A 23905-nucleotide genomic window follows, 5' to 3' on the forward strand; every position below is an offset into this window, starting at 1 on the left:
AAACATCATTCTAAAGTATAACTGCACAACGTAGAATCTGGCTTCAATATACGGCATAAATTTGCGTGCTTTGGTTCTTGAGAAATGTTCGATTTCAAGCAACATACATATATATATATATATATATATATATATATATATATATATATATATATATATATATATATATATATATATATATATATATATATATATATATATATATATAGAATTACTAGCTGTATAGCTTTTGCACAATCCCTACAGGAAACATTACGCTGATCACATTGCCAAATTCACGTCTTATTAGGCAGATGGCTAACATGGCTTTAAGAAACAGATTACTAACAGGTGCTTGCGCATGGCGCAATTAGGAGATGCGGAACTCGGAAAGACGTAACCTGGCAAATGTCGCCAAGTGCCACGAAAGGTCACCAACCAGCCCAAATCCGTCGCGCTTCCATGACCATTTCATTTACTCGGCAATTTTTTACTCGTCATCTACATTTGCTCTTGGGAAACCAGCCTGCCGCTTTGTGAACTTTCCATCAATGACGTCAACACTTGGTCCAACTGAGATTCACGGCTATACTTGCGATGCAACCTTTAGTCGCGTGTGCACATCTTAGCCCAGATTAAAACTAGTGAGACGATAAATCACCGAGCTGAGCAGGAGAGGCATTATGTTGACGTGGGGCCAACACTTGGTCCAACTGAGATTCACGGCTATACTTGCGATGCAACCTTTAGTCGCGTATGCACATCTTAGCCCAGATTAAAACTAGTGAGACGATAAATCACCGAGCTGAGCAGGAGAGGCATTATGTTGACCTGCCCAGCTGCGGATCTCCGCATTTCATCACGCCAACCCTCTAGTTATCTGCGATGTGCGCGACCGCGCTTCCCTTCTCTTGGCAACATGGGTAGCCTATATTTCAGCTGACATTACGAGGAAGAAACGGAGTAAGGTGGTGCATATGACGTGTAATGCAGTTTACCGAAGGTCAATTAGAGTTACAAAATGGGCGAGCACATAGCGTTGATGAAATATACGAAAAACAAAAAAATGAGCGTCTAGCTCACTGGTATACATCTAGTCGGTAAGTAGGAGAGTCCTTAGTTTATTTTCGTACAGATACCTTCCTTGGTCCACAAGCAGGGCCAGTTCGGTCTGTAACAGACCGCCAGACCACAACAACACGTTCGGTTTAACGTTAAGCAAATTTCCGCCGCTTCTCGAGGCATTGTTTGCACTCATATTCAGATTGGTTGGACCTCCCGCAATGGCCCAACAGAGGTGTGTGTGTCCTTTTTTCTTTTGAGGTTATAAGATTCCGGGCTCGCACTCTTAGCCGCGTTTGCAGCATTCTTATGGCAGCGGAATGCAGGAACTTAAGTCTGCCAGGCTTTTCAAGCTCGGTAGCCTTTTCTGAGTGGTTGCTGCGGTTTCACGACGTACTGAATGTAGAAGCCGCTTCGATACGCTTTATTCAACTACTAAGGAATTTTAGGAATCGCCGGCCGGCGCTATCAGCCATGCGTCGGAAATAGCCGCAATAGAGTGCGAAATAATTCATGCGAGTTTGTGATTTTTCTGTGCGCTAAGTCACTTAGGCACCCTCCCTAATTTCATGATTTCTTAATCTCCCTAATATAAAGCAGGCTCTGCAGCGTTTCTCATAATCTGGCGTACGTTGGAGGCGCAAAAGGACGTCACAGCTTACGTCACGTTCAGATGGAACTTCGCTCTCACGACTGCTGACCAGATGTCCGTGGAATAGCGCATTAGCCTTTTTCACCGCTTCATCAGAAAGGTTTCTGCTGAAGTGAAGCAACACGTTGTGCTTTGACATTCTGCATTTTTTTTTTTGGTATACGGGACTCAAGCTCTGCGCTTTCATCCGCACTTTTTGTTTTGTAGAAACTTGTCGTCTCTTGATACGTGTACTTGTTTGTCTTTTTCGGGCTTTTCAACGTCTAACAAATGTTATCGCTGTAGCGCGGGATGCGCCCGCACGTATCGGACGCTTCTCAAATGTTATCGATGTTTTTTTTGTTTTTTTTTGCTGTCTGTTGTTACCGAACTTTCTGTAATCTGATTTCATGTATGCGCGACGCGAATTGTGTAGAACTTTCTAGAAGACACGCGCGCACCAGCGATTACTCTGGAACCTTTGATGACTGAAGTATTAAGAGCCGACGCGCTTGACCCGCTGATCATATTTTCGATGATCGCCGACTGTGTTCGCCGCTGTTGCCGTTCTTTGAGTGTAGCCTGTTTGTGAGGGCACAAGTCTGCCCAATAACACGCTAGTTTCGTCATTCCCAGTTTTGCAGCTTTCTTCACCATCCCGACTATATACGTGAAAATCTTAGAAATCTTTTTTTTATTAAGGCAACTGTGACTCGTAGAGTCACTGCGCTGCATCTGCAAATGAAAGTTGAACCCAACTTTCCTATGCAGGAGTGATCAATGAAACTCATAATTCTTTGGTCGGAGAAGCTCATGGTCTCCGGAACTGCCCCACGCCACAGATACAATGTTGAAGGTTTCTCAAGATTCCCGTAAAAGCAGCCGCCTTTAGCTAAAGGTCGGCGGTTCGAAATGGAAATTTTAATTTTCTTCATCAAGCTTGCCTCGCGAACGTGCCTGTCAAGACTGCATGTCCATTTTGCGGTCGTATTACAAGTGACTATAGAGCGAATTATAATATTGTGCTGTTCCGTCTTGGTCCAGAACACGCCGCCATACGCATTGAAATTAATTACAACGCTTCTTCTTGAGCTGTAGTAATGCCGCGTGGTGGTGGGCCAAGAAGTAACGTGATCTATACGAGCCAATCATTGTACAATAAGTATCGTGGTTTGTGCTGATTGGGTCAACCCCGCAACGAATTACAAAACTGTGTAGAACTGAGATTGTGAGTGCAGAGAAAGGCACACAGGGGGCCATATTGTGTGAGTACCCTTTCCCTTTGATTCTGCCCATTTCCTATCACCTATCGCAGCATGTGGGCGACACCGGCGATAACAAAGACATGGCCCAAATGCGACCAATGAAGGAGGACGTATAGAACGAAATAAAAAAAAAAAATTCGCCGGGCCGCCACATTCATATGGGGACGGATTACCAGCGAAGCTGTTTAGGCTGCATACATGGGCTGCATACATAATGAAGTCATGCATTCTTTAATAAGGCACCGCACTACGCCGCCGTGGTCACCACGTCTCCCGTGCATTTGCGCAACAGCTGCTGCAGCCACGACTGTACCTCTGACGCGCATGACGTTATAACCACAGAAGCGCAGGCCGCGTGCACAGACCCCGTTCGTTGCCACACTATTTCCCCCTGTCCCCTACCCGTCCGCATTGCAGGCCACGCGCCGTTTCCCCGTTACGGAGGTAAGCGGCCCAAGGAACCCCCTCCACCCCCCTCCTCCCTGGGAAAGCTTCCAGGGTATGCATGCTTTAACAGATTCGCAGTAAAAAAAAACATTTTTCACATAACACGGCCGCAGGAGGAGGTGTCGTCGGTGAAACACTCGGATTAGTATGTATGGTACAATGCAAAGTCAAGCTGTTTGAAAGAATCACAGCGCGTTAATCCCGCAAAGCACTATACGAGGGGTACGTGCATTGAATGTCAACTGATTGAAAGATAGGCTAGACAGTTTGCCCGGTATTCTTGGCTATACGGTATTTTTCATTGTTCAGAATCTTAAGTTCTGTGCAGATGTCTTCTCTGTTTCTGCAAAAGTTTCTCAGGGGTCAAACTCCCAACGCATTTAGTTGGTATGTGATATTTGCCATGACTCTTCGCTTTTTCTAAATATATGTACCGCATCAATATTGGGTGGAATTTGCTCTTAAGAACAGTTCCACCGTAACAGATTTTTCTAAAGAGGGCTCAGTTTCATTATGTCACTGCTGTTGCATCGTGTTATAAGAAACCCTAGCGAAAAATATTCCTCAGGCCTTTGCACAAACATCGTTCTTGAGGTAAGCGTCGCTGTGTCATGTTCTGATGGTGAAAAGCGTTAACAAGTCTCGGAAGGATGACAACGCTGTTCGCTGTTCATATCTCTCTTGTGACGTCTGACAAGGTGTAGTCGCCATAATAATGGCACGTATGCATTGCACATGTGTCCCCTTAATCGATTGTATGGTGCGGCCGCTTTCTTTAAGTGATTGAGGCCATAGTGCTGAACTGAGATAGACAAGAAAGACGACAGGACGTGCGCAATCCTGTCGGCTGTCCTGTGGCGCACCCTTTGTCATCTTTCTTCTCCGTGTCAATTCAGCGCTATGATCTCGGTTACTGCAACGAACCAGCTAGCCCTAAAAATCCATACTCCTGCCTTTTATGAAGAACCGCCAGTAACGTGATGCAGTAAACCTGAGGCAGCCGAGCACAGCGCCCCGAGACTTGGCCCGCTCGAAGCACTCGCCAACGAAAATGAGGTGCATCGACAGCGTGGGGCAGAGGAGCAGACGGCGAAGACAGGGGGTCAATAGAAGGGTGGCCCGGTTGTCATGGCAACAGCACTTTAACCGGCCTGAACAGGGGAGTGAAGGGAAGCGCATCGAGGAACTGGAGGGCAAAGTATGGACATTCATATCCCGTGTCGACACCTGACGCTGTCGTTCCTCTCCATAGCTGGCCCGAAAACACGCCCTCCCGCCCACGGAAGCTTCGCTCGTCAATGTAGACGCAGCGGGCAGAGATATCTCTGGTTACTGGTCGCGCAGTCATGGCAGCAGCTGACACGGCAGCAGGTTGAAACCTAGATAGCTAGGTCCTTTGGAAGTCATTGAGAAAGGAACAAGGAAAGAGCCAGGCGTGGAGAGGAGGTGGAGCGGTGAGATGGTTCCGTGTGGCGGTAGCGCGTCTCTGCACTGTGATCGACCACAGTTGTGCAAGCTGAGAGAACAGTTTGGATTCCCGAGGGAGAACGGGGGGGGGGGGGGGCGGCGTGTCCGTTTCTCCGAAAATAAAAAGACGCCGTAGGATCCGTAGGGAACTGCGGTCGGCTGGAGCGGTTGGGGCGAGAAGGAAAATGTGCACTTCACGAATTTAACATTAGTGCAACAGGACACCTGTCGTCGCACAGGCACTGATATGGCTGCATCTGTCTATCATCTTGTTTTATGCCTTTTCCGATAAACATAAATATAGCAACAAGACAGAGACATTGTGCCGACGTAGATACTATTTCTGAACGCCAGACCAAATATGGCGTGAACTGAAAACCCCATCTCCAGTCGACGGCGTCAGAATCCTTCCCCGCCGCAAATAAACAGCACGTTTTCGTAAAGGTTGCCGTTTGTTCTGCATTAAGTCCAATCGCACGGGTATGTCAATAACCATTAGCTTTCAGGATGGCGTGTCTCCCAACGTAAATCGCGCCGCTAAACTTTCCTCTAGCAGAAAGGGCGTCTGCGACGTTATTTTTTGGTGAACGTCGGCAGAGAGCAACGCCCCCGGATCGAGATGAGGTGGAGGAGCATAGAAGAGGGATGAACAATCCTGCGCACGTGACACACTCCTCGGTTTTTCCCCGGCTTACGTAATCACAGCGCCGCGGTCGATCCTCGCCACTCCCTCGGAGATGCGAGAACGTCGAGCCCCTCAACTGCCCTATCGTCAGAGTTCTACGGCACCTGGCCAGCGGGCTGTCGGTTTGCCCTTGGTATTCTTCTGTTCGTTCATTCCCTACCGACGACGTGACGCTCGGGCTTGCTCCGCTGACACGTTTAGCTGAGCCCCACGCAAATTTGTTCGTTATCGCTTTATTTATGCAGTAATGCAGGCAGCTTGGCAGAACGAGATGGGAAGGGCACACTTGTGGATGCACGCATGAAGACTTATGCATGCAAAGAAAAAGAAAGAACAATGGGGTGAGCATGCTGGTCCCACAGCGTGTACGTAATGTTAAGAGGAAACTTTAGGTCCTGAGCCTGTGTCTGTATTACTTGGGAAAGGCAAATGTTTGTTTATTTCTCAGCATATATTGCACACAAATATATAAGGTTTGTTTTATGCAGTGAAACCTACCTTCCCAGTTGTCTACAGTTAGTAAGCAGCAAACAAGAAGTTGTTGTATCAAGGTATTATGCCAGATAGTACAAAGTCAAACTCACTTAGTGGAAATCTCAACACTGGAACCTGGGACATAAATGTTTTTTACAACGAATTTGGGGAACTTAGTCTCAGATAGTCTCAGAATTTCCATTAAGCTGAAGGACCTTCAGCATCGCGGAGCCTGGTACTATTTATTTTTTCGTAGTTGCAAGCTGTATGTAGCAATATTGTGAAGAAGACGCGTCTAGCGGCCAATCCGTATCGCCAACGCGCGGCTAGGCTCCGCTAGCGCTGTTGATTGCTGGCGTCTTTTTGGACAGTGCTTCGGGCTGTCTCCCCATTCCCGGTTGCTGCGCCTTTGCATTAGGAGCCGCCAATAAACCTCTTCTCGATATTAATAATGCACTGAAGTGATTATTAGGTAACGTATAAGTTAATCAGCATTGATTACGCAATTTCAGATGCTCGCGGTGCAAATATAGTCTTGGTAAGAAACAAGCGCTTTTGCCTCGTGAAAACGAGTGCAAATATTTAACCCGAACCTTACCTAAAGGACGTCACGTGGTTTTTCAGATAAACGTGAGTTCATCTCAGAACACGGTAGCCATGCACAACGACAAGTCCTAGCCATAGAAGCTGGCAGCTGCAACATCGACGTGAAAGAACACGTACCTAATTGAACAAACATAATGAGACATTTATTTATTAGGTATATCCTGTATGCGTATAGCTTACTTTGAAATAATTTTCTCTTGCATGCAATCGCGTCAGCTCTGAAATGTTGTTTTGTGTTTCATGAGTGACATGTTCGCACATCTGTCAAAACATTATGCCTTTTAAATTTGCATCTTTCACGTGATGGCATGGGGATGCATCCTAGTTGTGTACATTTATTTTTGTATAATCTTCATGAATTTTGACTTACTGTGCCATCCTGTTCACGTGCTTATATACTCCATTCTAAGATTGATGCGAAGTACTCGTGCAAAACTCGGACAATTCTACAGGTGTCGAAGACCTTATTAGGTACGTAGCTTTTTGTCTTGGCACCCTGTTTTTGCTGAAAAAAGGAATAAACATTCACTTTCTGTGCGTTTCTGCTCCTGCTGATTTGGCACTTGGTAATTTCGTTAGCGCGATAGTACGGTGCACGATAGTCATCGATCTCTAATACGTAGTGCGGTGCTTAAGTGTGATGGAACAAGTGTTGACCATAATCACGCCCGTTGCTCGTCGAGCAGCAGTGGTTTGATTGTCTTACCGGTGGACACTGACAGTAGAGTGTAATAACCACTGCCATAGCACCGCTGTCATAGAAGATATATATAAAGAGAGAGAGAGAGAGATATGTATGTATGATTCATCATAAGGGCAAACAGTGGATCATAGGTCCGTGAGTATCAACTAGGCGGCGTCTTTAGATCATGTTCCAAAGGGGGCTGCGAGGCGTGAGGTCGCAAAAGTTCGCGGACGACCAAGAGAAGTGGAAGTCCATGTGGATGTCGGGGGACATTAATCGGATGGCAGGATACCACAATGCTATCACATCACAGTCGTTTATGTACACCATGATTAACTATGCGTTTTTTTCTATTGCACAGAGTGATTGTCATACACTGTAGTTGGAAGTGGTACGCCATCTTTGCTCATTGCTTTAATTTTGCCAATACCCGCATATTTCTTTATGCGCTCCAGCCTCAATGCTTCCTGCGAGTCACTAAAAGCGCAGAGGATGAAACGAGGACGCCATAATGTTGCGCACACTATGCTGGAGCAGAAAAACTTGGCAATAAAATAAAAAAGTAAAACTTCTAGCACTCGCATCCGAATGCTCTGGGCTACCAGAAGCTGCGCCGTCTGACGCATGCGCAGATGTGACATACGGAAGGGGCATGGGCACACTTCCGGTGCATTATACTCTAGACGAACTCCACAGACTATATGCGTAATTGCGTGAGCATACGCATCTAACATGGTATGCTATTCTGGGTATCGTCAAATTCAGCAATGTTTTAAAATTCTGAAATAGCGACATTTTGAGCCAATCAGAGAGGACGTAGCAGCCCTTAGGGCCAATCAGAGCTGACAAGATGGACAATTTGGCAATATGGCGGAATGTGTCAATGTCCAGATTAGCATCACCGGCATAAACAAGGTGACGAAGCTCCGCTAGAAAGGGAGAGAAAATATATATGGAAAAGGCAGGTAAGCCAACCGGAGACAGGTTTCCGGCTTGCTACCCTTAACTGGTGGAGAGGTAACGAGGAACGAAAGACGGAAAGAATAGCAGATGAAGAAAGAAAACACTCCAAAAACAAAAAATAATAAATAACATAAACAGGGAGGTGGCGGGGAACACAGTAGAGTCAAAGACTTATAGGTTGCTAGGCTGCTCAAACGTCGGAAGCAGCTACTGAAATGCAGGAACTTCAATAGCGCCAGGACCGACTTCTCGTGTGATGAGCGGATAGGCATTGGAATATTTACAAGCAATAGAGGCTGCAACATGAAGTATTACGTGAGGGGGACATCAACATTTCAACCACGAATTGAGTACTACTAGTGTTTTGAAATAGTATTTAAGCACTATAAAATCATGCGGTGATCATGTGCAGTGTCACTCGAAATAGGTTGGCAATGGGAGAAATGAAGTGTTTCCACAGCGGAAGCCGTAAATATTTAGTTCGAGGTGGAGACTTCAACTGTTCAACGGCAGAAAGGGAGTCATCAGGGTTCGTCCTTTCAATATGGCGCGTCCCTCCAAAGTACTAAGCAAGCCAAATGGTGCGTAGCTTGTGCGTTCTGAGAAGTACCGGCGTATCCAGCATGTCATGGCCGGCGGCCAACTCTGGGAAGGCCATAAAGCTATTTGCGAAGGCCGTAAAGGAACAGTAGTAGTGGAGACCCACTTATTCTTTAAGTCTCTTCGATGGTCCGCAAACAACGCTAACCCAACCACATCAGAAGCCACACTGCAACGGCCCTCCACCGCCGAAGAGCCTTTCTCCCATCCGCTTGGACGATTCAAAGCGTCGCGCGCTTTCGCACACTTCTTGCGAAAGAGGGTAGTGCTGCCCTACACAATCTCGAAATGTGTGACACGTGTGCATAAAAGAAACACCCGCCGGCAGCTCCATGCTGCGGTACGACCGCGCAACGCCATCGCTTCGGCGCCAGCGCTGCCGCAGACACCGACCGGTGCTCGTGTAAGGCCGAGCGAGAAATGTGTAAAAGCAGGCAAGAAAAAAAAAATTAAGGACGAGCAGAGAGCGCGAGGGGGCCAATCAAGACGACGCAGCGGGGAAGACCGGCTGCAGGCAGCGCGGCGAGAAGCAACGGGAGAGAGAGGCGTGACGTCAGAAAAGACGTCACGGACGCGCTTTACGTCGCCATGGAAACGGCAGAAAGAGGAGAGGGAGTGAGAGAGAACGAAGACCAGTGACGGGTGAGGGCGCGGTGACTGGAGAAAGAAGGTTCCGTGACCGTATTATTAGAAAGCGGCTGTGAGCAGCGCAGCCGGTCGATAGAAGAGCACTCGCGAGTGGCCCCTCGCTTCCTCTCAGCCATGCCTCTATGACTCCTCTTTTCTTCCTTCCCGCCTTTCCCCATTTCCTTCTCGGCGAGTTCGTTCCCTAAACGTCCGGCGCAGTCTCGACTGCATGCTGCGGGAGAAAAGGCGCGGATAGGTCGAGACTGAAAAAAAAAAGAAAGTATGCTCGTAATAAGAAAAGGAAGCAAAGAAGAACCAATCCCTGTCGGCACGAAGGAGGCGCTGGTTGTCAGAGCACAAATCCCCGAAAGCTCCCCATTCGACCTCCACTAACTGGTAGCCGTTTTCCCCCCGTCTTCCCTTTTTGTGCCACCGTGCATTATGTGCACATAGCCCTCTGCTCTTTCTATATTGGTATCCCTTCTGTCTTTTTTTCTTGTACCTTCTACGCCAACCGTGCAAGTGTTAGAGGCTCGTCCACCATCGAAAACAGAGGAGCGATGTGGCATTCGGTTGGCTAATCTCACGGGCGTGCGTAATCCGAAAGTTTATCGCAATGGGTAAGCGCAAAACTGACAAAAAATGTACCTAGGCGAAGACGGCGCAAAAGAAAGATAAAAGAGGAAAACAAACGATTCAAAACTAACAGTTGTGCTAGTGCCTTAAATGGGGTGCGCTGGTTGGTGGACGTTGGCCCGAAAGCGGGTCGTCGCGTCCCTGTCCCGGGAAGTTTACACGGACGCGAGGGGGTGCCAGTTGAGTGGCCTACATATTTGCCTTGGTTGGCCGCATTTGCCCCGGCCCGCGCATGCAGGGACCGCTTGCTGCGACCGCGTGAGACGTCGATCGACCTTGCGTGCGAGGCTTGGACCAAATTCAGAACGCTTTTCGCTTGCAGTTACTGCCAGTCATCGGCTGGCCTCTTCTTCCGTTGCCGCTCACACCATTAGCCATCGCAAGTTCTTATGAACATCTTCAGCGTAAGAAGGTATTTTTAAGAGCACGAACTCTACTAAGTGCAGTGTACGCTATGCATAAAGAGCAAGAGTGCTACCTTGGGCATGGTTGGGGCAGTTGGCGTCGAAAGCTTGCGGGATGCGGGTTCCCCGAAAAATCAGAATTTCAGCTTGCGGCTAGCAAAACAGTGTAGCATTATGTTGGTTGCGTAAACGAATAGAGGTGGCAAATCTGAAATGCAGGCTGTCCAGGCTAAGAAAATGTTTTGCTTGTCTACAAGTCCCGCGTCCCACAATCTTTTGACTTCAGCTGTATGTGTTGGTCACAGTTCAGGAACGGGACGAATCGAACGCGCGGGCGAAGCGCCGGCATTGCTTTGGCGTTAACACCGAGTTACCTATACAAATACACATAAAACATAGAAATGCTCGACAACCACTCATTGATTTCAATGAAATTTATCGCATTTAGGCGAATAAAACAAATTTGTACCGTCATTAGAAATTAAGATTTTTTTATTTAAGTCGCATTGTCTCTAGATTACCACGGAAAAGTGGCAATCTCCAAAAATATATTAAAGAAAAGAAATTCAAAAGCAAGGTCATGTTCGAGGTTTGCAAATGCGTAACTCTTCATCAAAAACCGATGTTAAATTCGTGTGAACTGCCTCTTTGAGAATCTGGAGACGCACGAACTTTTTACAGTGAGGCTCTATATGGATAGTTTCCAGCAGATTGATGTCCGTAAACCAAAAATGTGAGCCGATCCCGCAGATAGTGCAATACCAGGCCAATCCCCAGCGTAGGTGAAGTAGGCTTGAAGCACTCCGCCGACTTGCGAAAATAAGCTTCAAATCTCAGGTTCAAGTACAACCTGTCTCAGATGTTAGGTTCATAATTACAGATACCACACTTTGACCCGCGTCGGTGATGTCTACGTTAGCACCGCCCTCTCATTGTGGGCTTTCCAGGTGCTTGCGTATTCCCTTTCCTTCCACTCTCTCGTGGTTGCGGTCCCATAAGCATGCGCAGCAGGACCGCGAGGCGGAAACAAATGCGAACCATTCATGTGGCCCCGATCCCGCAAACTTGGAACGCTCCACCGAACAACGGCCAAGTTTCACAAGGAGTTTGTGGGGAACCAGTTTGGTGTGGCCTTTGTTGTGTGTGACCGCTTGTTGTTTTCGGGTGGCCTCACAGCCATTGCCGCACTGCGGGACGTCGACCAACGCACGACCACCTTGGCCATAGAGTTTCGTGCAATCATTACTAGAGCCAACTCTGGCCCTGGTGTCTACGGGAGCTGCCACGGGGGCAGTTGACCCAGTATGGGAATTACGGGAAGTACATGGATTTGCCTAAACTTCGTCCTTCTGGCTTCAAATGGCTTCGTGACTTTGTAAACTCGTAATTTTCAACGATCTACTGCGCAATAAGTAATTAAATAAACATTATTAAAGCTGTCCGACAGCAGGATTCGAGCGCAGGACCTCTAGCACAGAAGCCTGATATTGAAACCATTACGCTACGGACGCATGCATCGACAAGCGATGTGAAACGCCCTTATGAATTTATCGCGGGCACGCCAGTGGCTTCAGACGCTTGGCGCGTTTCGATTTGGCCACCTCGACAAGATAAGTCGTTGTAATTAGTGGCCATTGTGCGTGTTCACAGCGTCTTCCGCACTTCGAAGAGCATAGATTGCTTTGAAGCCTACGACAATGAAGGCATATAAAGCGTAATAAACAGAGCCACAAGAACGTCTGAATCCACATGCGCGAAGATCAGACAAGTCCAGGCGCTTCCCATCATTCCCACGGTGGGTCCGCCTCGTCTCCCATTTATGTGCACACGGGGTTTGACGCACGGCAATGTACAGTTCGCCATTAAGGGGCCCCAGATGCACAGGTCATGCACCTTCATAGGGCAGAATGGCTCTCGTTTGAGTTCAGAGCTTAGATAAAATTGTAGTATCGTTTTTTTATTTCTGAATACGCAGTTAATTGTCAAGCGGATATTTCAGATTCTGCTTACAACGTCGTTTGGTTTTAACATTTCATTTTGAGCGCTACAAACCTGATGAAATTCCGTGAACTGCATGACGAGTAAAGTTATTTCTCTCTCCCCACGTGTCTAGATAGGATATGCCTAGGTGAAGCTCACATTTACCCAAAAAAGTCGCTGCTTCCTGTTTCAGTTTTTTTTTTTTTTTCAATACTCGATGTGCTGTTATAGATTTACTCAACATTACCGAAGTTTGGAGGGAGGGCCGTCGGGGTGGAAATATGGACGAGTTTGTTAGTCATGTTCAAACAGTATTTAGCTCTAACGGACAAAAACACAAGAAGAGCAACATGTGTTCCGCGCGTTTTTCTACTGTCTGCGTTGGTTAGCGCTACAAACTGCTCCATGCTTAAGTTTACTCGTATATTTAACTTTTTTTTTTTCTGCAGTGCCGTGTAAGATTCCCTGCGGAGAAGTACGTGAAATAAATGAATCGATAAATAAACACTCACCAACACAACGCCTACGACGGAAGCCTTCTCATGAGAGAAAAAGCAGTCGCCAGAGAACTCAAATACGAGAATTGCATCGAATGTGCAACAAAGTTCGACACTCAAAAGCACAGCTTGTGAGTCATCGGCCCTGACGTCAAATGACGCATGTGTAGAAAATGTCGCGGTATATGCTAAAGGCATGCATAATTCACCGCTCGCTCTCCAAGAGGCTAATGTGCGAATAAGAACCCAGTTGACGCTACACATGGTGTCGATAAAAATACGATTTCGTGTGATGCTTTCAAATTTTTACAGTGTCCTTTTCCGCTTAAGAAAAATACATATATTCCTGTCTTAAGATGTATTCACACTGCGGCCTAAACAGACGTATTGAAATTTTAAAAAGTGGTAATTTTATTATTTATTTTTATAGTAAACAGTCACAAATGCACAAGGTAAGAACTGCAAGTTTGTATGCGGATGGAAAGGAGTTGAAATACTATGTTTATGCGTTCTTCCATGCAGTAATAACGAGAAAACATAATGCTATAATAACCTATGCTCTATGCGATGGGGCCGTCTAAAAAAGTCGGACTAAAGCGTGTTAGTAATATATATCGTACCTTTCATATTATAGTTTGCACCTGCTGCATGGTCCGTAGAGTCGACTTGAGGCGGGAAATAATATTATATTGAAATCACCCGCAAAGAGTAAGCGATAAAGTGATTGTCGAGCTATGGTACTTAAAGTGCACGGACTGCATGTAGAAATTCATCAGAATTACATAAATATATTGTTTGTCTGCATCGATTTAGCATGGTGAAATGTTGCAGTGGCAGGCAGGCGTAGTTTATCTATTTTTTTTTTAAGCGTGCCAACTGCTTCAAAACAAGTAAAGCTTGCATAGTCTGCAGTCATATCTGGTCCGAACCGCCTGCAAGTTCAAAGTTTAAACTTGTATAGCGTACCAAGTGAATGCCTGCGGCATCAAGGACGTGAGACTAGTGCTGTAATTTATGTTACTGAGTTTCTTACCGATTTGTTTAGTCGTTTGTTTGTTTATTATACTTCGTATTTGTCGTTATTATATTTGACGCACTATAAAACGAATAAAATTGACATCCACCCGAAAGTAGCATGATGTTACGAAAGAAATCCGCACGTGTTTCTCAGAAAGAAAGCTTCGAAGTTGAGGAGAAATTGATCCTGGTTCTGGGATTCGAACCCGGTGCTAACGGTTTTACGGAGCGGAAACGGAAAGCGATGCTGCAAGGTTCGAATACTGATGATGTTCGAAGGAAGCCCGTAGGGGCTTCCTTCGTAACAGCATGCTACATTTGGGTGGATGACAACTTTTGCTTTCACGAACCTTCGTCCACCTTGCGGGATTCCATAGAAATGGGTCTGCCCTATTGACGTACTATAGTATGAGACCACTATAACAGTTGGCAAGAACGAAGAGCTCCCAGCATGAAAAACCATCTGCAAGAAAGTTTTGGATCATGGGGATTGCCTACTTTTAAATAGCATAGACGTATACCTAGGTGCCTCTGAGCAAAATTTCACGATTGAAAATAGTTGATCCCCCGCGAAATGCTCGTGAAGATATGTATTTTAAGTAAAAGTACTACAAATAACAAATGTTACTGCTATAGCCCCAAACAAACAAACTCGACCTTATGATCCATGAGTATACATCTTGAAGCTTTTCTTTTTTCTAACATCCCCGGATGGAAGGCGATATTTGCATTAAAATAATGCCGTATAGCATGGCTGGTACTGTATTTCTCCATTGGCTTTTCTCCCAGCCTGAGGCTTTGTAAACAATATGCTACCACGGCTGAGTTATTACCTTTTCCGTTATCAATATATCAGTAGCATGCGCTGGAAACATCTGTTTCTTTTTCCCCTGAACAATTCCTTAGCATTACGAACCGTTTTTGTGTGACTTCTTGCAATATGTATACGTCTGATATTTATGCGAATGTTTCACAACCGTATGTCAATTGTGAGTTCTCGTTGTCGGTGTGATGCCCTGCTAGACTAATGGCATCTTCGACTGGTGGCCTCGATCCCCCGAAGCAGAGTCGGGCCGGTCCGGCGTTCCACGAATTCAGAGGTGAAGGACAAGCCCGCGAGCCGAACGTGTCACTCGCTCTCGGTGGAGAAAATGGCGGATGCGAAGCCACGTGACTACTGCCAACGTCCGCTGTTTCGCCTATCAACAGCTCCTGGCGCTGCCGGAAAGAAATTGGCAGTGGCTTAGCTCGGCTACGCCAGGATATACGTAGCGAAAGCTAAGGCATAGCATGGTTAGCCTTGGTTAATCTTGATTGCAAGTTCAGGTTAGTCTGGTTGTCTAGCTATGTTGCGGCGTTTATCCAGTCGTTCGGCGCGCTGTTCGTCTGTTTCCTGGGCGATCCGTTTGCTCTTCATCTCGTTCCGATGTCGATTCCAGGCCTCCTCCTGCTTATCAGAATTGTCGCCATTCATACTGCCGCCTGAACTGTGGTTGCGGCGCACGCGAACTCTCCTTTTCAGTCCTCTGACATGTAAACGGGCATGCGACGCAGCTGGTGAAGCAAGCGGAGGCGAACGCAACGACGAGGAACGTGGTGTGACGTCATGTGTCTCCTCGGAGCACGGCCACGGCGAAATCGCAAATTCGCGGCCAGTAAAGCTTTCGCTTTAAAACCGGCTGACGCGCCGGTGGGACGAGCGTTCGTCCAGAAGCCAGTGTGCAGTGGTCTAGGTTGCCGATAGGTTGCGGTGGACCGTCGCTAACAGCAACTACGCTGTGTTGTGATGACGTTGCGGGAAACGCTTCAGTCTCAACGATCGCTCCGACGACGTGGCTCGGAGCGCCCCAGAGCCCTCGAAGACGGAAGAGAAGGATCGCAGAGAACCAGCCGAACGCAAGGCGAGCACTCTCGTTCAACCAGCCGAAGAAAACGCCGCCCGCGAGAGCGGTCTAGAGCGCTCCGAAGCGGCCATCCGGAGATGCAGTAAGACACAGTCACGAGACTAGATCCCTTTGGTCTTAGCTCGTGGACAGCGCAATTGAACTAACTATTTACGGGATCTTGCCAGCTTCCGGTTTTCCTCGCAGAAATAGAGTGGGAAATAAACGGCGAGGCGCAGTAGTGGGGCAAAATAAAAGCCGGCCGAGTTTCGGCAGTTGTTATCTGCAGCTAATCACAAATGTACAAACTTCTCTCGCGTATATCACACGTATACTATTTATCTTCGGTGCTTGGCGCATGAGACGCATTTATTTTATTTGGAAAGTAAAAAGGACACCTCGTACGTTGAGCTAAGTTTAAAACACGTTTTCTTTGCGTAGATGGCTGATAAGCAACGGGTGCGGTTGTTTCGTGGTATTGCAGCTTCAAGTGCTAGCCTAATGTTGCCTAGGCGCGGGCAAATCAAGCAGCTGCAGTCAGAGAGGCCTAAAGGCCAGAATCGGTGTGGCGATTTTAATTGATGTTTGAATACACCGCTTCCTTTCCGAAAAATTGTGTGAACTTAGGTTGAGTGACTTGAATAGGTGGTGGAATACATATTTGGAAATACCAGCATGCTAAGCCTCGATGAATACAACACAGTGACACGCAAACTGCAAGCAAAGCTAGCACACACTTTCACCTCGTGTAAACTTGAATGGGTCTTGTAGTTCAGTGATTTAGCATGCCCTGCAGTAGTTAACTTTGTGCTATCGACTGACCATGTTTCGAGTGCACTCCTCAAAAAAAAAAAGCACTGTATCAGCCACGGAGAAATAATTTCATGATCCCGGAAGTTTATTATTGTTGTGATAGCAATTATGCGGACTATAAGTGGCGTTGGGGCCATGCCTTAGCTAGGTGTAAATAAGGGGCTATTATTCAAAAGTTTTGTTGAAATTCTGAAGGTAGCTTGTGACCGACGGGTGACATAATTATAGTCCGTCAGGGGGATTATTCAAAAAGGCGGACATGCGCCACAAATCGAAACACACCATCAACTAATTGAGGTGATTCACTAATTAACCTCTAACTTTCTTTAGGCACATACTGGAATTGATGAATTGTATCCGGTGAGATTGCAAAGCATGGCCACTTTGAACGAATTTTGATGTTGGCGTCGGTTTCTAGATATGCGCCATCATACTAGCGGTAAAAATGCACTGCTGTGCCGCTAGCTTTTTTAACAAAAACTTCTCTATGCACAAAGCACAAAAATAGCGGGAACCCTCCGTAATTGGTTGCACGCTTCGGCACTGAGTATCTTGAAATCCGGGTCATTCTGAAAAATTCAGTCTAAGTGGATATGTTTTACAGGACGCCGGCTACAATTGGTAAATTGTGATATCCGCCGTAAAATATTTAAGTAAGTAATTAGTGAACTTGCGTCAGATAGCTGAATATGTGCTTCGATTTCTCTTCCAAGTAATGTCCGCCGCTTTAAACAACTCTGCTCAAGGACGAATTATGCTATCTGCCACAGGCGATATTTAAAGAATTCCGCCAAACTCAAGGCAGGAAGGAAAAAGTGGAGAAGGAAGGCAGGGAGGTTAACCAGTTTAGCTTAACCGGTTTGCTACCCTACACATGGGAGCGGGATGGGGGGGATGAAAGACGGGGAGAAGAGATAGAGAGCACATAACACGGCACACACATCGTTGGTTACAGTCTGTCACTCTTGCGCTGTACGTGACATCACTGTCACAGTCACTTTTCCAAGCCCGTCTCCTTCATAAACCGAAGTAGACACTTCGTCGCCTAACTCAAAAATTATTACTCGGTATATATGGTACAATCTCTCGCTGTCACGGACAAGTTCACCCTGCTTCTATCGGCGAAAGGAAGATAAAAACAAGGATAGCGACGGCATCCTGCAACCTTTCCAGTGTCCATTGCTTAAACGAATAGACATTTATCGAGCAGAAGCGGCACAGAACGATTTATATTGAACCTGGACTGCCCGGAATGCGCTCTATGCACTAATGCAGGTAGATTTACAGCGACGACGGTCAATAATGAAGCAGGCTTATTTTGGTCGGGGTAATTGGGACCACAGAGGGCACTCTTCCAAAATAGCTTGTTGTAAACAGGATGCATTAAACAACAGTGTGAACAGCGATCGACTTAATTAGGGCAGGCTATTTGGATAAACGAGAGTGCGGGACAGATTAAGCAGATTGTACAATGTTCTGCCACATCTGGGCATCTTGTGTTTTTTAAACGCCGACGTTTATAAAGCGCCAATCGGTAAACAGATAAAAATACTGCATTTCGCTCTGGCGATGTCCCGCATTGCCTAACGACTTCCTCTCCAGCGAAGCCGAATGGGAGGAGGCCATCAGAAGCACGGTACTCCAAGATCAAACCCAGGCTATCCAGAGGGCCCAGGAAAGGGCGGAGCGTCACGGCGTTCTGTCCCCTACGTGGGTGCGGCCAGCGGCAACAAAGGCCTAACAGTAGCTCCTCAGGATTAAATAAAAGTTCGTTGTCTGTCTGTCTGTCTGTCTGTCTGTCTGTCTGTCTGTCTGTCTGTCTGTCTGTCTGTCTGTCTGTCTGTCTGTCTGTCAGTCGCTCTGGTTCAACAGCGGAGCTCGCTCATTCATTCATTCATTCATTCATTCATTCATTCATTCATTCATTCATTCATTCATTCATTCATTTATTCATTCATTCATTCGTACGATCATTTATTTATTCATTCGTGAACGAGACTGTGTAGTCTTAGTGGGTATAGATGCATCAATTTGTAAGTTTTTTTTTTGTGGATCGGTACGTTTGTTTTTTTGCTTAACAGGGTGGTGCCCTATACGTTATTTGAAAATATTGGATATTTCTTTTGATTTCACTTTATTGATTTCTCCCTAAAGGCCCGAGGGCATTGCATAAAGGCATTCTTGAGTACATGTTCTGCAATACAACGGAGCACAATACAATGAAAAAAATAAAATAAGAAGCTGTCAGTCATTAACAACAATATGACACAAAACACTATAGTGAGGCTAAAGTTAACCATGTTGTACATACGCTCGTCAGTTTTTGCAAGGCGGGTACGTGGGTTCATCGAACGATAAACACAATAATAGTGATTACAGAATAGAATGAGACATCAGCGACAATGAGAACACGGGTATGTTACGTAAAATATCATTTCATATTTCACAACGTGAATTTTGATCGCTGCCTGTGACGACGTGAAGTGGAAGGGAATTCCATAAAGTTATTGTGAAAGTGCCTATATTTCTCTTTAAAAATTATAATTGTATATAATCCAACATTTAATCTTTTAATCTTCTACAACAAAATCTCGTCAATTTAGGCACGGTTCCAGCAGAAAATAAGAAGGCGGCGGGGAGATTTGATACGGACTCTGGCTGCGTAGCTCCCAGGCCGAACAGCAAACAAGAGGTTACGTAAGAGCGACGCTGGAGAGCTTCGAGTTTCATCAGATGAGAGTTTCGATGCATTAAAAGATGGCTTACCTGCGCAACGCGCTTGCGTAATCGTTGCCCTAGGCTGCACAAAAGCCTTGCTTGTGCCTCGCTGCCCACAGCTTGAGATATCATGCGTCCTTTACAAGAATGCTTGCTGACATGCTGAAGGATTCCTGGTGAGTTTTCTCAGATGGCGATAGATAGGGAGGCCATAAACTATTTGAGCAGGTAATTAGTGAAATTGCGTTAGCTAGCTCAATATGTGATTCGACTTCTCGTCGAAGTAATGTCCGCCGCTTCGAACAACTCCGCTCGAGGGCCAGAATTATGCTATCTGCCACAGGCGATATTTTAAAAACTCCGGAAAACCTGACAATCGTTACTCGGAATATATGGTACAATTTGTCGCTGTAACCGCCAAGTTCATCCTGCTTCTATCGCCGAAAGGGAGATAAAAACAAGGATAGCGATGGCACCGTGAAATCTTTCCATGGCAGTGTCGGTTTCTTTAACGAACAGACATTTATCGAACAGAAGCGGCACAGAACCATTTATATTGAATCTGGATTGCCCAGGATGTGCTCTATGCACAGATGCAAATAGATTTACAGCGACAACGGTCGAGAATGAAAGAAGCTCATTTTTTTTATTAAATGTATTTATGGAGAGGTTGGTGCCTTAGTGTGGCGCCGCCTACTCCTGTTTTCTTACATGACAGTTATCGTCAGAAAAGTGTGAACAATCACAAAACTGGACTCTCGACTGGACAATAACACATGAACGAACATTCCCGGACTAAGCCTCAGTACTGTGATAAAAATAAATGTTCGCGTAACAGAAGAGTTCACATAGCAGAAACATTCACAAAACCGAAATTTTCACAAAGAAGATATTGGACACTTGAATGTCGCACTCTCAATACGACAAATACAATGCTACATTAACACGAGCACACAATGAACATGTAATTAAGGGCGCCTCTTAATAGTAACAATGCCAGCAATTACTATTGTATGAATTAACATCTTCATCGGGAGAATCGAGATCACACACTGAACCCTTGCGAAATAGCATTGTTGTAAACACGCTGCATTAAACAACGGTGCGAGCAGCGATCGAGTTAATTAGGGCAGGCTCTTTCGCTAAACCAGTGGGCGTGACAGATTAAACAGATTGCACCATGTTTTCCGAAATTTTGACATCTTTTGTTTTTTAAACGCTTACATTTAAAAAGCGCCAATAGGTAAACAGATAAATATACTGCTTTTCGCCCTTGTTCAACACAGGAGCTCATTATTATATAATTCATTCATTCCTCCGTTCACTAATTCATTCACTACTGATCTAAACTGGGCAGTCTTAGTGGGTGTAGATGCATCAATGTGTATTTTTTGGATATGTACATTTCTTCTTGACATGGTGTTGCACTTTATGTTTTTTGCAAAATATTGCATATTTCATTTGATTTCACTTTATTGATTTCTCTCTAAAGGCCCGAGGGCATTGCATGAGGGAAATCTTGAGTACACGTTATGCAATACAACGGAACACAATACAACGAGAAAACTAAAATGAAAGGTGCTCAGTTATTAACAACGATATGGCACAAAAACATTTATGTCGCTAAAGTTAACCATGTTATACATACACTAGTTAGTTTTCGGAACGGGGGTATGTAGGATCATCGAACGTTAAACACAATAATAGCGATTACAGTATGGAATGAGACATCTGCGATAATGAGAACAGGGCTATGGTACGTAAAATATCATTTTGTTTTCATAACGTGAATTCTGACCGCTGCATGTGAAAATGTTCAGAGGAAGGGAATTCGATAAAATTATTGTGGAACTACCTATATATCTTCTGAAAAATTATAACTGTAGTCATTGAAAGAAGCATTGTGTTTAAGAACAAAGGCAAGTAATGTAACCCCTTTTCGTGTAGATTGTTCCAGGAGGTCTCATCGTTTGCATACGTGCAGTGTTCAAGGATTTAATTCACTCGTGTTTTAGCTAAAGTGATGCTAAATGGCAAATCACTGATGTGTTGCAGAAATGCTCCTTCTCCGTTCTGTAGTGAGCCTACATAAAGAAGATACATTCGGGAACACGACGCTGACTGGACGCGGAGTTGTTTCATAGAGGTTGACGTTTCCAAGACTTGTAGCCATGATTGGTGAGTTGAACGATGAAATAATTATTGCGACTTTAAAGGCACTAAGCTGGGCGAGGAGAGAAAAAAAGAATGGTAGAAACGTGCCGGCTACTACTAACAAGTGTTCATTTTTAAACGAGCCCACATGAAATAGTGATATATGAAAATTCTAATCTATTATAACGGCCGTGTGTCTGCTGTCATTCACATGTAGAAACGTCAGCTAAGTTTCGCCGAAAAGCGCCAGACAGGTGAAACAAGAGCATGATCTGCCCCAGCTTCTTATTTGATTTGCTTCCGTGATTTCGCTAATCAGTTAGATTCCGCACAAATCAGAATGTATTTTACTAAGGAGGAATAATTCTCAATCTATCAGGGAATAATGGCATTTGCCAATCCACATGTGCTGTATTACATCAGCTAGATATGGTGCCCTTCATAACGTTCTTTTTTTAATATTTCGTCGAATCCCAGTCTATAACTTAGTACCGGTGTATAATTAGCTCTCGAAGGAGTCGTGGTTTTGCACCTTTTGTTCAGGCAATGTGCAAGCAATTTTCAGCGCTCGAAGCTTGACACGTGAGTGTTAATTCTGGTTTCAAGGAAAAAGCGAAATTATTCCTCACTGGAGTTGAGCAAAGCACGATACAGGTATGCCGGAAGCACGCCTACATTCCGTAAAACACAGAAATGCGGCACTGAATTTACCTGCATTGAAAAATGATAAGGTATTATTTTAAGAATATTTGTATATTACAGCCGGAAACCTCACGGTTAGAACCTAGGAAGGACAATTTTAGCTTCTTTCGAAGTATAAGTAGTCCACTCTGCAAACTATATCGCATGACTGCGATAGATTTAGAGAACTTAATGTATTATGCAACGCAGTAAGAGCGAACATTTAAACCCTTCACAGAAGAACGGCATGAAGAAGCCACGAAGAACGGCACTGCTAAGCGTTTTCAAGCTGATATAGCGCTAGCCGATTACCTAGATAAAATGGTATTTGCATAAAGTGCACGGCATTTCATACGTGAACAACAGCTCAGAAAATCTGATCTTTTGATTACAAAGTCCCAAATACGCTCGTCATCTTCGGTGAAAGGGCGTACAATATCTGTTCTCTCGCAAATCTAGTTGTATGGAGTCCTGGTATGTTTTATTGACTTTTTAGCGCATGCAGCAGAATCTTTTGTTGAGAAAGAACTGAATACCGTGCATGATTTCTGCAATGCTTCCGGCGCGTGTGGTGACATAAAAATAAAACCACGTGCCGTAAAACTCGTCAGTTTAAGCATGGTTCAAGCAGCAAATAGGAAGGCAGCGAGGATATTTGATACGGACTCGGGCTGCGTAGCTCCCGGACGGAACAGCGGACAAGAGGTTACGTAAGATCGACGCTGGAGAGCTTCGGATTTCATCAGATGAGAGTTTCGATGCGTTAGGAAGTGGCTTACGTGCGCAACGCCCTTGTGTAATCGTTGCCCTTGACTGCACGAAAGCTCAGCTTGAGCCTCGGTGCCCACAGCTTCACAAGTCATGCCTCCTTTACAAGAATGGTTGGTCACATTCTGAAGGATTCCTTGTGGTTTTTTTTTCAGATGTCGATAGATGCTTTTAGATACGCTGTTAAAATTTAGCCAGAATTTAGGTAAGTGCAACGCACCATTCCCAATCTAAGCTGCCCTATGCATCAGGGACTGCACCTATCTTTGACGCGAATGTCAGAATGAGCAAGTGTGAAATTAGTTTCACGTTATAATCCAAAGAAGCAATATATATCATTCGTCTCGTCAAAAGGTCTATTTCTCTCGTTTCTAGTTCCGTTGTTTATTGTAGTAAGACTGCAAATAGTCTTGGTTGTGTGTTTTAGATGAATACCTGGCCACTAGCTCTTCCATGGTTAGTGCGTATCATAGACTTCGAGGAAACTCATAACTACGCTGCAAAATGAAAGTGACAACTTTTGGCAAACAAGCGAAAACCCTCACTGACTGAGTGATTGATTGACGTCAAAGTACCGAAGCGTCACTGGGGTTAGGGAATATTTAGGGTTAGGGAAGTTAGGGAAAACTCTAGAAAATTTGGCCAGCAGGGATTTTTGAACATGCAACTGAATTTGAGTACGGGAGTGCTTTTACATTTGACCTCAGCACATGCAGAAAGGCTGCCGCCACCACAGAACCACTGATTTGCGATCAGCAGCCAAATGCAATAACCATTGGGAGCCTGAGATCTGGTTGAAAGAACGACACAATGACAGCCTTTCTTTTTGTTGATTCAGTAAAAAATGTATACAGAAAAAACGC

The 23905-nt window shown here is 45.3% G+C and overlaps 1 protein-coding gene and 1 pseudogene across 2 annotated transcripts in view; both read right to left on the reverse strand.

Moving 5' to 3' along the window:
- The window catches only part of Syt1 (Synaptotagmin 1), a 181074-nt gene that overhangs the window by 142752 nt on the left and 14417 nt on the right, over window positions 1–23905 (reverse strand). The gene's annotated exons all lie outside the window — the stretch shown is intronic.
- LOC126546436 (U2 spliceosomal RNA) lies at window positions 11260–11441 on the reverse strand (annotated as a pseudogene).

The sequence above is a fragment of the Dermacentor andersoni genome, chromosome 10, assembly GCF_023375885.2.
Source record: "Dermacentor andersoni chromosome 10, qqDerAnde1_hic_scaffold, whole genome shotgun sequence".
NCBI classification, from domain to species: Eukaryota; Metazoa; Arthropoda; class Arachnida; order Ixodida; family Ixodidae; genus Dermacentor; species Dermacentor andersoni.